Here is an 8,234-nt window from a genome sequence, read left to right on the forward strand (position 1 = left end):
TTGGCTCTAAATTGCTTTATCTATTTATAATTTTTTTTTTAATTTTTTTTATTCTTGCCCTTGATATTACATTTTTTAAATTTTTTGCATTGATATCTAAATTATGATTCAGATTTTTTTTGTGGTACTTATCAATAAATCACAGGTTAAATTACTCAAAAAAATGTAAGTACATATTTTTCTTTTACTTTATAACTGTATACTTCAATTTTTGTTAAAAAAATTAATACACTATTTTCAAAAATTTCTGAGATAATTATTGTCACATATGTTTTAATGTTAATTATATTCCATATAACATATTTTAAAGTACTTGAATTTAGTAATATTTTAATTCTTTTAAATGTTGGTATAAGGTTTTTAATTCGATATTCAATTTAAGTAATATTTTAATCTAATTAAACACTGGCACAATGTTTTTATAATGGTGTTTTTATTCTCTTCTTTGCTATATGAAAGTAATAATAACCTTACTTTAGTATTTTATACTCAAAGTAAATGTATTTATTTACACTTGCCTGCCATCTTAAAAAACGACATTTTCAACAAAAAATTAATCCATTACTTTTAACGATATTTTTTTTTTTTTTTTTTTAAATTTCAAATACTTTACTATGCGTAAAAACAGCATTTTTCAAGATGGCTGATGATTGTAAAAACTGTGCCAACGTAAATCGCTAAAAATCCGTGCAACCGTCTATCAAAGTAGCACCATTAAAAAACATATAGCATGTATTTTCCATTCCTTTTACAAAGCTAAACCATTTCTGTTCTGCTAAAACAATAAGAAAATAAAAAGATTTTAGTGGAAATGTAATATGGCAAACAATCAAACTGAGAGAGATGGCGGCTAATCTTTGGAATATGGTAACAGGTAGTTTGGCGACATTTTCGTAAGGCGATAAAGGTTACTAGCTAGAACTTTAGGAGTGTACATGGATAAAGTCAAGAGTGTGCGCAATGCCATTTTTGCGCAATTCTGGGATTTTTTTTAAGTGTAAATAGGTTGGCCTGTACATGGATACTGTGTATGTGCAATTCTTAAAAACGCGGCAAGCAATTTGCGATTCTGCACTTTCTCCCAATTTCACACCTAATCTTCGTCATGATTAAGCACTTTTGTTCCATAAAAGTTCTAGCTTAAGCGTTATTCGGCTAGCAGATTGTTGCAAAAAAATGTTGAGTTAAAAAAAAAAAACTTTACTTCGTGAAAACAAATTGGCGTCCAAACAAAAACTAGCAGGTTGCTGTAGCAGAGTTGGTCGCTAAATTTTCGCCAAGTTACCATAATCCAAAGATTAACTGAGATGGCATTAAAAAAAAGAATGGGTTAATGTTGGAATGAGGCTTCTCGGTTTTTGCTAAGTTATCATAAACCAAACATGAACAAACAAAGTCACAGAAAGTTTTTTGTGAAACACAGAAACAAGCTAATCACAATGCAAAATTCAAAATATGGACATCCAATATTTGGAATGATCCAATATCCAGATTTAAGATTTATATATTTTTGAGCTGGCAGAAGAGACTGCCAGATCAAAAATATATGGCTGATCTTTAGAATATGGTAACTGGTAGTTTGGCAACATTTTGGAGGCGATAAAGGTTACTATCTGGGACTTTGGTAATAATGTGAGCAGTACTCAGTTCCGATTACGCATTATTTTGTGTGAGGGAAATGAGAGATCATGGGATATGTCATGTGATATTAATGGACGAATTACGGTTCTTTAATCGGAGAAGGGGGGAAATCTGGAAATTTTGTATTTAGCTTTATTCTGTGTTGTGTGAAACAGTGTTGGTTAATTTTTGGATCCCATGGCCCTAACTAAAGTGAATTCGAAATGGATATTTAGTGGGATTGAAAGGGGTAGTAATAAGTGTTTTTTTAAGGTTGTGCGATATAGAAGTAAACATGTTTTATTAAGTTATTTATTTTACCTGGTAACTTGCTGTGAACAACTATAAGTATGATTTTAAAGATCCTGAAACAGGCGCACATACGCTTGCTTTTTATTTAGCAGAAGAAATAGGGTTGATCTTTACATTATGGTAACTTAACGTTTTTTTGGCGAAAATTTGGCGACCAACTCTCCTACAGCAACCCTCTATTTTTTTTTTTCCTGCCGCCATTTTGTCTTCACGAAGTAAAGACATGTTTCTTTTCTTTTTATCTACTGAACACTCCTTCCAACAATCTACTAGCCGAATTACACTTATGCTAGAAATTTTATCTAACAAAACTGCTTAATCATGACAAATATTCACTGCAAAATTGGGAAAAAGTGCACAATACCATACTCCTTACGCGTTTTTCAAAATAACACATACACATAAACCATGTACACGCCAACTTATTTTTACTTAAAAAAACATCCCAGAATTGCACAAAAATGGCATTGCGCACACTCTTCACTATATCCATGTACACTGCTTTTTTCTCATAAATTAGAAAAATTTCATGAAAATACATGACAATTTTCTCAATCTTTAAACCCGGTAAAAAGAACATATATGAAATGACCTGATCGCAAAAAAGTATTTACCCTTTCCAAATATGAACATTTCCACATATAAAATAAATAAAATATCCAAAAACTTTTACCTCTAAATCATCTATTACATTATACACGTCACCAATGAATTCATACCGCAAGCATTACGAATACTTAGTATCAAATATTTAAATTATTTCCATGCACGTTTATTTCAACTTAAACGTATACCAAATTCCTACAAACATAAAATTCACAAAATAACTATCATTTAATTAAAATATCACTAAACCATGTACACGCCGACTTATTTTTACTTAAAAAAACATCCCAGAATTGCACAAAAATGGCATTGCGCACACTCTTCACTATATCCATGTACACTGCTTTTTTCTCATAAATTAGAAAAATTTCACGAAAACACATGACAATTTTCTCAATCTTTAAACCCGGTAAAAAGAACATATATGAAATTACCTGATCGCGAAAAAGTAATGAACATTTCCACATATAAAATAAATAAAATATCCAAAAACTTACCTCTAAATCATCTATTACATTATACACGTCACCAACGAATTCATACCGCAACCATTACAAATACTTATTTTCAGATATTTAAATTATTTCCATGCACGTTTACTTCAACTAAAACTTATACCAAATTCCTACAAACATAAAATTCACAAAATAACTATCATTTAATTAAAATATAATTAAATTCAAAAACACTACTTAAAATATAAATGAGCACATACATTAAATTAATACATACATAAAAACCCATTTCGAATTCACTTTAGTTACGGCCATGGGATCCAAAAATTCACGAACACTGTTTCACACAACACAGAATAAAGCCAAATACAAAATTTCCAGATTTTTTCTCGATTTCCCCCCTTTTCCGATTAAAGAACCGTAATTCGTCCATTAATATCACATGACATATCCCATGATCTCTCATTTCCCTCACACAAAATAATGCGTAATCGGAACTGAGTACTGCTCACATTATTACCAAAGTGCCAGGTAGTAACTTTTATCGCCTTCAAAATGTCGCCAAACTACCAGTTACCATATTGTAAAGATCAACCGAAATAAGAAAAGTTTATCAGCCACGTAATCAAGATCCTGAAAAAGATTAGGTAAGTTAGTATTTTTAATTATTTGACGATATTATTTTTATGGTATTATTGGAAAATTGTTATTAGCAATGATTTAGTTTAAAGTAATTAGGATTGTAAGCTAATTTTTATTAATTTAATGTATGTGCTTATTTATATTTAAGTAGTGTTTTTGAATTTAATTATATTTTAATTAAATGATAGTTATTTTGTGAATTATATGTTTGTAGGAATTTGGTATGCGTTTCAGTGGAAGTAAAGGTGCATGGAAATAATTTAAATATTTGACACTAAGTATTTGTAACCATTTGTAATGTTTGAGGTATGAATTCGTTGGTGACGTTTATAATATAATAGATAATTTAGAGGTAAAAGTTTTTGGATATTTTATTTATTTTATACCTGGAAATGTTCATATTTGGAAAGGGTATATACTTTTTCATTATTAGGTAATTTCATATATGTTCTTTTTAACGGGTTTAAGGATTCAGAAAATTGTCATGCATTTTCGTGAAATTTTTCTAATTTATGAGAAAAAAGCAGTGTACATGGATATGGTGAAGAGTGTGCGCAATGCCATTTTTGTGCAATTCTGGGATGTTTTTTTAAGTAAAAATAAGTCGACGTGTACATGGTTTAGTGATATTTTAATGTAATGATAGTTATTTTGTGAATTTTATGTTTGTAGGAATTTGGTATATGTTTTAGTTGAAGTAAACGTGCATGGAAATAATTTAAATATTTGACACTAAGTATTTGTAATGCTTGCGGTATGAATTCGTTCGTGACGTTTATAATATAATAGATAATTTAGAGGTAAAAGTTTTTGGATATTTTATTCATTTTATATGTGGAAATGTTCATATTTCGAAAGGGTATATACTTTTTCGGGATCAGGTAATTTCATATATGTTCTTTTTACCGGGTTTAAAGATTCAGAAAATTGTCATGTATTTTCATGAAATTTTTCTAATTTATGAGAAAAAAGCAGTGTACATGGATATAGTGAAGAGTGTGCGCAATGCCATTTTTGTGTAATTCTGAGATGTTTTTTAAGTAAAAATAAGTCGACGTGTACATGGTTTATGTGTATGTGTTATTTTGAAAAACACGTAAGGAGTATGGTATTGTGCACTTTTTCCCAATTTTGCAGTGAATATTTGTCATGATTAAGCAGTTTTGTTAGATAAAATTTCTAGCATAAGTGTAATTCGGCTAGTAGATTGTTGGAAGAAGTGTTCAGTAGATAAAAAAAAAAAAAAAAAACATGTCTTTACTTCGTGAAGACAAAATGGCGGCGGGAAAAAAAAAATAGAGGGTTGCTGTAGGAGAGTTGGTCGCCAAATTTTCGCCAAAAAATCGCCAAGTTACCATAATGTAAAAATCAACCAAAATTTCCTCAAACCCTTATAAATACAAAATTGGAGAATACAATACACAATAAAAAGAAAAAGAATTGCTATAAATATTATTTTTCTCTCAAAAGATTCCGGTATGTCACTTTCAAACACCTACTTGCTACTGAGTCTCACCTTAGCCAATAAGAATACATTGAATGGAGTTGTATTAATCTTGGCCAGGATTGCACTTTCTACCCTTGGGCAGCAGAGCTGGCACTGCCACCCTGTGTAGTATCTGAGGGTCCTAAATATTGCTGCCCAATATTTCTCCTAAATTCTACAAATTCTGCGATCTAAATATTTCCTGCTTCCACACTCCTCTAAATTCTAAAACTTTTGCCACCTCTGAAATCTGCCTCTCAGTAGGAATGTACTGGTCCTTCTAGAGGTTTAGTATTTTTCTATCTGACATAAATGGCAAGCAAAGCCTTAATGACACGCCTGTATGTTATGTTACTACATATAAACCAGTGGTTTAAAAATAAGAAATTTTCAAACTATGAAATTGCTGAAGTTCCATGAATTCCGGGTCTGTACTGTATTCTCATAATAATCCCTACTAGAATGAAAAAATTTTACATTATTGCTTTAACAATGACACTATGTTTGGGTAGTACATACAGTCAAAAGTTTTGAATTCGGACACCCATAATCCAGAATGATCTATAATCCGGACCTCAAAGCTACAAACTTTCTACGCATGCGTCGCATTGACGCACGCTCGTAAGACCTTTATGGCTGTGAATATGCATGTGCACATGCGCATAACACGTTTACACATGCCCGTTTAATGTATAACGGACAGTATAAGCTAGGCTAAAATTATCTAATTCAGTTAATGTTGCAGATTGCGTTGTTTCTTAATCTTCGAATTGGATCCAGCTTATGGATCCAATTCGAAGGATTATTTTTTGCAGACTGTTAGAGCAATTTTTTAAAAGTAAACTTGAACTTTCGATTATGTCAAATAGAATTTCCGATATATATTTACTAATATGTAAAGGATCTACAAAGCGAAAGTATGTTTCGAAGTCCATTAAACAAAAGTGGAATTGCTGCAAAAAAATGACCTAACCATTCCAAAATCTGTTTATCAATTTCACGCTGGTCTGCGTGGGGGGGGGGGGATGCCGCGGCGCACAACGAATTGGAAGTTGATCTGTCAGCACTATCCTTATCTTCAGGGCAGATGTTTTCGTTTTATTTGGCTTATAATTCCTTACTAAATGTAGTATTTCATCTCGATGGATTCCGTCTTTGATATGATTTAAATCAAATTCCTCGTCATTATAATTCGCTTCCGATAGCGAAGAAAGTGACAGAGGTTATTGAAAACGAAAAAATTTCGATTGACAAATTAGTCGGTATTTTCGACACAGCAATTACGGGACTTGAACAGCGGAACTTTGTAACTGAACAGGGAATTATGTCTGTTTATGGAATTAAAGAGAAAGTATTATCACATAAAACGAAGCAACTTAAACAACTTACATTGAAAGAAATGTTTAATAAAGTAAACAAATAAATATTAAGCTTTTTTTTGTAAATTTTGATACCTTTTAGATCATAATTGTTCTTTATTTCATAAATTACGGTTTCATATTTTTATAATTTCTGCATGCCATCTTACCAGATTTAAACTGATGATCTATATAATCCGGAATCGCCGAAGTCCCGACGAGTCCAGATTAACGTCTTTTGACTGTATTTTATTATTTTTTAATATTCATAATGTCTTACTGTGTCAAATTTATCACTTAAACTGTATTGTACTGGATAACTTGTTTCACATAGTATTGATTGTTATTTGCGATATGTCCAGGGGCGTAGCTAGTTTCCAGCGGCCGGGGACAATTGAAGAATTTGCGCCCCTTTCTCTGTGTGCTAAGAATAGAAAACATCTCATTAAAAAATTCCGTAGCATGAATATGACACCCCTTAGTTGCTGCGCCCGGGGACTGAAGTGCCCTCTTGCTCCACCCTAGCTACGTCCTGGAACAAATTACAAGGTACAATGGACATACTACTATAACTCTTCATGTCTTTGATAATAACACTCAGAATCAGACTTTCAGCTTCGAATGATCCTTCCTGTTTTCTCTTTAAACTAAGGTTGATGTTCCCTTTCTAGTTTGAAGAAAAATTTTCAAAAACAAAAGTATTTTACATTTTTTTGCCTTTTTAAAAAATAATTATAAATTTTTCAAAGAAACGGAAATGGAATTAATGTGAGCACTAGGAAATAAAGCTCAAAATGATGAGAGAGCAATTCATTTGATGAGAATATATAATTTAGCAATCACTTAGGTGGATAGCCCTAACGCAATTTGGCACAATCCGTCTACCAATACAGGCAAATTTAGCAATTTATGTAGAAAAAGACAGCATCATATACACGATATTTCAAGATGCCTACTTATTTAATGTTAACTTCTGAGGACTTCTCACATCCATTGTGTTCTTACCCATTAATTGCTTCCTCTAGTGTTGAAAAAATTCATGAAGCAGTCTGATACATTTATTCTTAAATGCTCTTGACAGTTTCACCGGAAAACCCACTCATACCACCTCTGCTGTAAATGCTGCTGTAAACCAAGGATACATGCAAAACTATAGCACTTCTGATCCGGATTTTATTTCATACCAAATAAGCGGGATAAAGTTCAAACCACAGCAGCAAATTACAGTTAATGAATCGCATCAATCATTTATTAAATGAAATATTGCAAGACTTAGGAACTCGCATGTGATAAAGCAAAACCTATACCATATAGAGAGAAATACGCATAAACAAAAACATAATCAATCCAACACACAATTTAAAACATAAAAACACGCTCACTTAAATAATAAGCTCACCTTTTCACAAAATGTAAAAAATTTCTAACGCAGATACTCGAATAAACTCTTTGCTAGTTCCGTATGCAGCACTTTCCACTCGCAAATCAACCGGACCAAGGCCAACTTATACTCAAGGCCTGCCAGACTGAACGAAATTCCGGTTCCCAGTTTTCAGTGGCTTTCGCGAAATCCACCACTAGGTGGCGCTCACATTCTGCTACAATTTTGCTATACGCTCATTGTTTGTAACGTGGCTCGTTATTAACAAAAAGTGTATTTTATGTCTAGCTGCTGTATATTTAAGGACTATACTTATCAAGCTTGGTTTTTTTTGCGTAACTTTATATGCATATAGGTTTAAAATTGTGTATATA

General features: G+C 31.8%; 1 protein-coding gene across 4 annotated transcripts in view; it reads right to left on the reverse strand.

Annotated features, from left to right (window-relative positions):
* Positions 1-8,015, reverse strand: part of LOC118194921 (protein RRP5 homolog) — a 203,761-nt gene extending 195,746 nt beyond the window's left edge. For 2 of the 4 annotated variants that reach the window (XM_035366136.2, XM_035366135.2), the window contains exon 1: positions 7,879-8,015. The gene's annotated coding sequence lies outside the window, so the exon portion shown is untranslated. Of the gene's footprint in view, positions 1-3,035; positions 3,164-7,878 lie in introns of all 4 variants that reach the window. The other 2 variants (XM_085808577.1, XM_085808578.1) reach the window with 2 other exon arrangements.
* Between the last annotated feature and the right edge of the window lie 219 nt (positions 8,016-8,234).

The sequence above is a fragment of the Stegodyphus dumicola genome, chromosome X1, assembly GCF_044657685.1.
Source record: "Stegodyphus dumicola isolate Sdum_Otavi_A_Nest chromosome X1, ASM4465768v1".
Classification (NCBI taxonomy): Eukaryota; Metazoa; Arthropoda; class Arachnida; order Araneae; family Eresidae; genus Stegodyphus; species Stegodyphus dumicola.